At 46.0% G+C, this 8,602-nt stretch overlaps 1 pseudogene; it reads right to left on the bottom strand.

The window, feature by feature from the left end:
- Positions 1-3,212: 3,212 nt before the first annotated feature.
- LOC134810148 (small ribosomal subunit protein uS3-like) lies at positions 3,213-4,539 on the bottom strand (annotated as a pseudogene).
- Positions 4,540-8,602: the final 4,063 nt, after the last annotated feature.

Below are 8,602 nucleotides of genomic sequence, written 5' to 3'. Positions count from 1 at the left end.
AGATACTACTACACACCCACGAAAATGGCAAAAAGTAAAGGATTGATAATATCAAGCATTGGTGAGGATGCAGAGAAACTAGAACTCTCATATGTTGCTAGTAGGAGTGCAAAGTGTTGTCAACATTTTGGAAGCAGTTTGGCAGTTTCTTATAAAGTTAAATATACACTTATATGATCCATAAATTCTACTCCAGATTTTTACCCCAGAGAAATGAAAACATATGTCTACAAAAAGAGTTGTACAAAAATTTTCATAAAGACTTTAATCAGAATGGCCTAACACTGGAAACAATCCAAATCTTCATCAGTGGGTAAATGGATAGGCAAATGGTGGTAGACTCATGCACTAGCATACTACTCAGCAATGAAAGGAGCCACCCACTCACATATTCAACAACATGGGTGAATCCCAGGTAGATCAGACTCGGTGAAAGAAACCACAGAAGATCATAAACTGTATTATCACATTTATGAAGTTTTTGAGCAAGCAAAGCTGCCTATAGATAGAAAAATCAGATCAGTGGCTGCCTGGAGTCGGGGCTGTGGGGGTGAGAGGAGGAGAGATAGGCTGCAAAGGGAGAAGGAGTGAACTTTGTAAATATTTTGACTGTGGTGGTAGTGATAAGGACATACACATTTTTTTTTAACTCATCCAGTATGCACTTAAAATGAATGTATTAACATGTACTGAATGTTAGTTTTACTTCAGTAAAAAAAATTTGTTTTAAATAGACTAAAGAGAAATAATAACCAAATGCAACATCTGATTCTCAGTTGGATGCTGATTTGGCAAAACCAAAGCTATAAAATATATTTTTAGGATGACTGGGAAATTTTGCATATGGCTTGGCTATTAAATAATATTATAGAACGGGTGTTAAATAGAGGTGTCTAACTTCCTGTTCTTAGGAGATGCATGCTGAAGTATTTAGGAATGAAACATACTATTGGCAACTTATTTTTAAATGGTTCAATAACAACAAAAATATGTACACAAATGCAGAGATGAAACTCATCTGGCAAGCATTAAAATTGTTGAAGAACGTGGAAGACATATAGATTTTCATTGTACTTTCAACATTTCTGACTTTTCAACATTTTCCTACAACTTTCCACAATAATAATAAAAATTGAGGGGGGAAAAGTTAATGTAGAGTTGTTACGGTTTACTCCAAAGTCTATAAATTCTTCCTTAGAAGATAACACTTACAAAGACATGGTTGCAGTCATAATTTCCTCCAAATTCTTCTAAGAGCTTGGTTTTGAACAGAACCCCTGGCACAAACAGCAATGCCAACGTTAGCAGTAAAGCCACGCTGCGATGGGACGCCCAGTGGTTGGAGCTTGGTTGGCCTTCCAGCCTCCTTGGCTGGTATCTGGGGCGAGGATGATGGCAACGTGCTGGATCAGGAACACCAAGGCTGTGGGCAGGCGTGGGCAGGCGTGGGCAGCGGCTGGGGCCTCTTTTCTGCTGTCCTCCCCGGGAGGGAAGTAAATGGTTAACCAGTCACCCACCCCTGGCACTTTGCAATCCTTCTCTGCGCCTGCACAGGGCATTCTCTGGCTGAATTCTGCCAGCCAAACTAAAAGTCTCATAACAAAGTCATGGGATAAACAAGGCCCAGGTGATCCTGTTTGCTAAACAGTGAAAACCAGATCCACACAGGCACTTTACAAAAGGCTACACACACATATGCAAAAGTGTCTCCCTGCAGACCTCAAATTCACTGTTACTCCGGGACAGTACCCAGAGCCTCGGACAGATGAGGTTTTGGGAAGGCGAGGTCTTGGAGATAATGTGGGAAGGATAAAAAGTCCGGAAAGTGTTTCCTTAGTAGGTGGGAGGGAGGAGGGTGGAGCCAGTGAAGGGGAGGGAAATAGAGTCTAATGGGCTGAGGAGAGGGCGAGGCAGTGAGGCCTTTTGCACCTTGGCAGGTGAGAGGGCTGAGTTCAAGGAGAACATGTGGCCGATGGTGTGGGAAGTTACAGAAACTTCTTCAGGGGTTAAAGGCAGGAAAAAGTTCACTGGATTTGGCCGCTTTGTGGGCCCTGGGGACCAAGGCCGGAGTAATTTCCTAGGGGTGGGAAGGTGGAAGGGCCTTCGGGATTGCACAGGAAGGGAGGAAATGGAGGCCTGGGGAATAAATAATTTTGTCAAGAAGTTTGATCCTGTACGGTGATGGCTGCAGAAGTGGGCATCTGAGTGGGGATGGAGGAGAGGGTTTTGCTCTTTAGTGTCTGGAGCCCTGAGTGTACTCAGGCTGAGTGGAGAGAACCAGCTTATTACAGAAGAGGAGCGTCTTCTGCTGCAACCCTCTCCTTGGCAATGAAAGCAGAAGCAGCAGCAACAGCAAACAGGAGCAACTGGAAAGAGTCTCTTTGAGAACCTGAAATTGGCCACAGTGGTTTTTGAGGAAGGAGCTACTGAAAGCCAGTTTTCCTAAAATAAAAATCATGCTGGTCAGACTCATGGTTATAAGGAGCAGAAAGCTAATGAGAGTAGCTCCAGAGAAGAGGGGTTGGTTGTAAGCTGTGCACGTGCGAGCCTTGGAGGAAGGCTGAGACCACACTCAGGGCTACCAAAGACTGATGTAAGAGGTGCTTTGTTGTTATTGTGTTGACAATTTAAATGTTCCTTACAGTTTTCCAGAACAGAATGGTCAAGAGAGCAGAACTTAGGAATGTGGATTCTAATGCCAGCTCCATACTGCTCTGGCAAATTTGCTTCTGAGCCTGAGCTTCAGTGGTGCAGCACATTTCCTTTCCACGTACCAGATGTTGAGGAGTAAATGATTGTGAATGCAAAGAACATTTAGCACAGTATGACGCACACTATAATGGCCATTGTATTTACTTTCTATGTGCAATGCGTATTTCCTTAGGCATAGGAAAAATCATTCTAAATATATCCCCCTTCTAAAGCTACAATCCTGAACTACAGAACAGTTAATTGAGGTGCTGCCCTGCTAGCCATCAGCCTTCACTCTCACACGGGACATTCCTCTGGTTAGCTCTGCTTGGGTCCTCCCGTGCTGGGCCCTGCAAATTCCTTAACCAAGAGGTCAAGGAATGCTCTGCAGGCCAACATGCCCCTCAGTCTGAACACTGGACATACAGTCGAGTCAGGCCTTGTGCCTTTGTACAAGATTTTATTAAAGCCCTTTCCAGGACAACATCCAGATGCCAGACACAGCTGTCAAGGAGACCCTGTCATGTTGTGGGGGTTGGCTGCGGCATGGCAGGAGCTATGGCTTCCTCCCCACCCTTCTATTCTGAGATGGGGTAGTGGGCAGTACTTCATCTTTGGGTTCCACGATGCTCATGTGCTCAGGCAGGGCCTTCCTAGAGTCAGTCTTACCAGCTGGGTCCCAGGGCAGCATGACCTTCCCTTGATGGCCAGCACACCCTGTTGGAGCAGCACCTGGCACATGGCAGTGTCAATGAGGTAAACAGAGTTCCTGCTGAGGATCATCAGGTCATCCACAAACTTCCTGCATTTAGAGTTTTCAGACACCACAGCCTTGAAGCCTGTGGCCCCCTACGCCCCGCCTGATGAACCACAGCACACCACAGCAGGCCCTCTGCGCTGCAAGCCCTCCCAGGAGGTAACACTGAGACTCCACCTAGGCAAACACACACATACCTCTTGTGGCTACCTTTCCAGCAAAAAGCTCTACACTGCCCTCTGGAAGCCAGACCTCTTCTGAACTACAGCAGGCAATTTCTGAATCTGCCAGCCCTTCTCACCAAGAACATTCTGTGTTTTGGTGGCTAAGATTATGATTTTGAAGCAGCGTCATTTGTCTAGAGTAGTAACCGAGGTTCGTTGCCTCACACCAAGGAAATCAAGGATGTGGACACGTAAGGAGTGAGGTTAGGAGCAGAGGTTTAATAGGCAAAAGAAAGAAAAAAGCTCTCTCTCCTGCAGAGATGGGCTCCCAAGCAGGTTTTTCAGTTTCATGGTGAAATGCACAGCGTTTAATAGATGAGCTTGAGCAGACGGTTTCGATTGGTTGGACCAGGTGTGTCATTTACATAGCTTGTAAAGAAACTGGCCATACCACCCTTATTTTTTATGTGATGGGTTCTCTACCTGGCCTGTGCCATGTTGCCTGTTCCTTTATTGTACATGTGGTTGACAAAGAAAAGGGAAGATGGAGCCTCCATGTTGAACATGCCTGACCCCCGGGTAGCCTTTTTCTATTGGCACAGCTGCTGGCATTCTCCATGCAAGCTTCCAGCTTGTTTATCTATGTTTGCAGCTCAATTTTACAGGCTGCTCTTTGTTAGAAAATAAATGATTTGGGGGCTGCTTTTTGTTAAGAGAGAAGTCTTGCTGAGGATTCTCTTACCCTCACTATCTGCCTAAATAATTTATTTTAAGCTCCTGTATTAATTCCTGTCCTGGTTGACATAATTTGGACCTCAACTCCAGAGTAGCCATCCTCAGCCAGCTCTCGAGTGAGAACTTTTTCAGTTCCACTTTGAGGATGCCATCAGTGACAAACTTCCTCTTCTTGGAGATCTGCACCCCCATCTTGCCACCGTGTGCCTCTGAAATGAAGGGCCAATGCGAGAGTTTTATCCTCTCTGCAGCAGAGTCCTTCTCTTGCGGGCAGGTATCTGCTTGTCTTTGAACAAAGATAGACCCTTTTCTCCTCTCTTGGTCAACCAGTGTCCTCCACTTACTCGAAGTTTCTGCTCTTGAGTTTTGTTTATATAGGACCCGTATGGAAGCTCCTTAGTGCCCCTTGCCCTCTTTCTACACCACGGCACTTCTATTGCAGCCAACAGTCTCGGTCTGCTAGATTCCCTGTTTCTCACTGAGAATCTATTTTTGAAGCTGGCCTTACAGGTCCTAAGTCCCTCCCTGCCAGGATGACCAGCTTGTCCCACGTGGCTCAGAACTTTTCTAGTTTCAGCACTGAGAGTTTTGCATCCTGGGACCCCCCTCAGTCCAAGGCAAACCAGGATGCTTGGTGACCCCCACCCTGTCTCTGGAAGGGCTGCCCTTGAATCAGTTTCCCACCTCAGGCCCATCGGCCAAGAGAAGGTGATCCGGGTCACCTGGTGTCCAGCAAGGCCTCAGTCTTTCAGTAGGGGTGGGTGGCTTCTCTGGGAGAGGGACCATGAATTGGGCCAGCAATGATCAACCTCTCCAGTTAAAACTATACTTAGATGAATTACTCATTAGAAGGGAAGGAAGTGAGGCATTATAAGTATACGTGTAGCAGTTTGATGCAGTAGAAAGCACATTGAATTGGAAGTCAAAATGCCTGGTTTCTGCCTCTGAACAGCAATAAAATCCCAGCATCAAACAGTTCATCTTTCTGAGCCTCAGTTTCTCCATCTGTAAAATGAAAGGTTTAATTTAGGGCTTGCTTCCTTTTTAACTTATGTTAGAGTTACTCCATATTCTTCAAGACATAATCTGCTATCATCATTATTAAATTCTTCCCTTTCCTCTCCTCCCTTCTTCCCTGTTCCCCTTCCTTCCTTCCTCCCTTCCCCTTCCTTCTTTCCTTCCTTCCTTCCTTCCTTCCTTCCTTCCTTCCTTCCTTCCTTCCTTCCTTCCTTCCTTCCTTCCTTCCTCCCTTCTTCTCTCCCTCCCTCCTTCTCCATTCCCAGCACTAATTCCTTTCTTCCCAACAGGCCACTACATCAATGTGAAAGATATTTATCCTTGAATAGGTATGTAGTTCTATAAGATATGAGTATTATTTTGTGTATTTATTTAAAATTTACATATATTACATTATGTTATAGTCCTCATTTGCTTCCTAACATTTCTTACTCAGCACCATTTAAAAATATATCCGTGGTGCTGGCTGTTGGTCTTTAAGACTCCTTCCAGAGTGGCACTTTATGAACCTTGTTTAGCATTGCAGAACGCTCTGTTATCCAAAGTTCTTCTACTTTGAATCAAATTATTGGTGGGCTTTCTAGAGGGGACCAAAGGGACAAGAAAGTATTACTCCAATGTTGGACAACTTTGGTCTGCATGAAAGGACCTAAATGGATTAATATATAGAGGACATTAAAGAGGAATAAATGAAGTACTGGGTGGCAAGAACCGTTGTGAATTCATCTTTGGCCCTTAATCTTGAAACTATGAAGCTGTCTATGAAGCCAAAACTATGAAGCCGAATTCACATGCACGATTCCTGGAATAGCTTACCTCCTATGTGGAGCTGGCAGACATTCTCCAAGAGGAGGCAGGAAGAGTTCTCAGGCTCTCACTCACATATCATCAAGCATAGAAAAACTGCTGAAGACCTCAGCCAGAGATTGAACCCAAATCGGAAGACCTGTCCCCGGGGGGCCAATCTCTGTGGCTCAGAGGAGGCAAAGGAGACCCAGCCGCATCCCTCCCAGAGCGTTCTGTGGTTGTTAGCAGACGGGCTAGTGCCTCGCAGGTTGAGCAGCTCTCTTGGTGGCATTGAGGCTGAGGGAGCCACGTGGAGCCTGGGAATGGGCTGCGGGTGGGGAGCAGCTGTGGAATAGCCCCTCCTGACTCTGCCTGCCTATGGCTGGGAGAACAGTTTCCATTTCAGGCAGCAGCAATTCACACTGGGTGGTCTCTGCCTTCCCTCCCTCAGTGCCTCAGTGCCACAGGCAACTGCCAGCAGGCTGAGAAGAGCACAGCTCCCCTTGGAGGACAGAGGTCTGTGTGAGGAGGCTGTTCTCCTCTCCCACACTTCTGGCTCACAGGGTCCTCATCTCCACTCAGGCCTCTCAGCAAGCTCCAGAAAGACCTCTCGCAGCTCCGCTGGTGAGGCCTGTGAGCCAGGGCAGGGGCGGGGGTTGCTTTATGTTCCCCCGGTGACACACTTCCTGACCTACCTCAACTTTACAGAGGCACATGTTGACTCTATTCCAGGCCTTAACTATTTCTGTTCCTTTGAACATGTAAAACAAACAAAAACAACAATGAAACACAAAAACCAATAATAACAAATATAATAAAAACTCTACAAATGCCCCTGAGGGTTTCCAGCCCCGCTCTCCACATCTCAGCCGACTTGGTGTTGAGATGCGTGCTTTCTGTCTCGGGTTGTATGATCTCTGAGGAGGAGATCAAGGTGGCTGTGGGATTATATACACACGCTTTACCAAGATGTCTTCCTTTGCAGTGACAGGACTTAAGCTGACTCTAGGAATCAGAGAAGGTTCACTTTTGCCTTCAGGCCTAGGAGCAGCTCATCCTCAGTCCCCAGGCAGTGCCTCCCGGGGCTGCCTTCAGGGCCTCCTGACAAGGGCCTGGGTGCTTTACCCCCACCATGGACTCAAGCACTCAAGGAGAAAGTTTCCAGAAACTGAACAGGATGAAGTAATTATAGCCGAAAGTCATTGAACTTACTACGCTATGTGTTCTCTGTATGATCTCACTTGATCCTGATAACCTTATGATGTAGGTCCCATCATTCATAAATGAGGAAACTGAGGCTCAGTGAGGCTAAGCAGCTGGCCCATTTACATAGCTAGTGATTGGAGAAGCCAGAATTTGATTGTAGAAAAGACTCCAAAGCCTGTACTCTTAACCGTGACATGCATGGAAGCACACACACACACACACACACACACACACACACACACACAAATGACATATATGTGCATCCTTTGGTCTCTACAGTGTAATCTTTTTTGTAATATTCACAAATCATACGTTGTTAGAAATGGAAGTCATTTTAGAGATTACCTATCTGACTCCTCCCCAACTTTTACTTCCATAGAAAAGGAAACTGGGGACCTACCTTAGAGAAATAGTTTTCAAACCTGAGCAAGAATCAGAATCACCCAAGGGACTGGCTAAAACACAGACCTCTGGCCCCATCTCCAGAGTTTCTAATTCTGTAGGTCGAGGTGGGGCCCAAACTATATATTTCTAACAAGTTCCCAGGTGCTGCTGCTGCTGGTTCTGGGCCCCCACTTGGAGAACCGCTGCAGTAGAGTAAATTGGACATGTGAAGGCCTGCAAGACCCACTGCAGTGTTGTTACTTGAACGTGCTTAGCAATGTTGATGAGGCCTGGACAAACATGTCCCCTGGTCACTCTTAGCAGACTCATTTGTCCTTTACTAACTCTCTTTGGGTCTCAGCAACAGAAACAGAATGTGGCAGGCAGAATTCTAAAAATGCTCCCCCCTAAAAAAAAAAAAATCCCACATCTTTATTCCTCAAAGCCTGAGAACATGTGGCATCGTTTCTATGATTGTGTTATGTTATACGGCACAGTGGACCCACAAAAAGGGAGTATCTGGGTGGGTGTAATTTAATCACATGGCTCCTTAAAACCAGATAACTTTCCATGGCTGTTGTGGCAGAAGAGTAGGGCAGAAAGGGGGAAATCAGAGAGACTTGAAGCTCAAGAGCTTGGGCAGTCTTGCAGCACTATTGCCGTTTTGAAGATGGAGCGGCCCAAGTGAGAAGGAATGTGGGGGGCTTCTAGGAGCAGAAAGGAATTTCTGGCAGGGAATTGGAACCTCAGTCTTACGTTGCATAGGACCAAATTCGGCCAACAGCCTGAATGAGCTTGGGAACAGATTATTTCCTGAGCCTCCAGATGATACAGAGGGATGCCTGACCTACAGAACCATGAA

This window comes from Pan troglodytes, chromosome 4 (genome assembly GCF_028858775.2).
Source record: "Pan troglodytes isolate AG18354 chromosome 4, NHGRI_mPanTro3-v2.0_pri, whole genome shotgun sequence".
In the NCBI taxonomy this organism is placed as follows: Eukaryota; Metazoa; Chordata; class Mammalia; order Primates; family Hominidae; genus Pan; species Pan troglodytes.
This window is presented reverse-complemented; position numbering and strand designations above follow the sequence as displayed.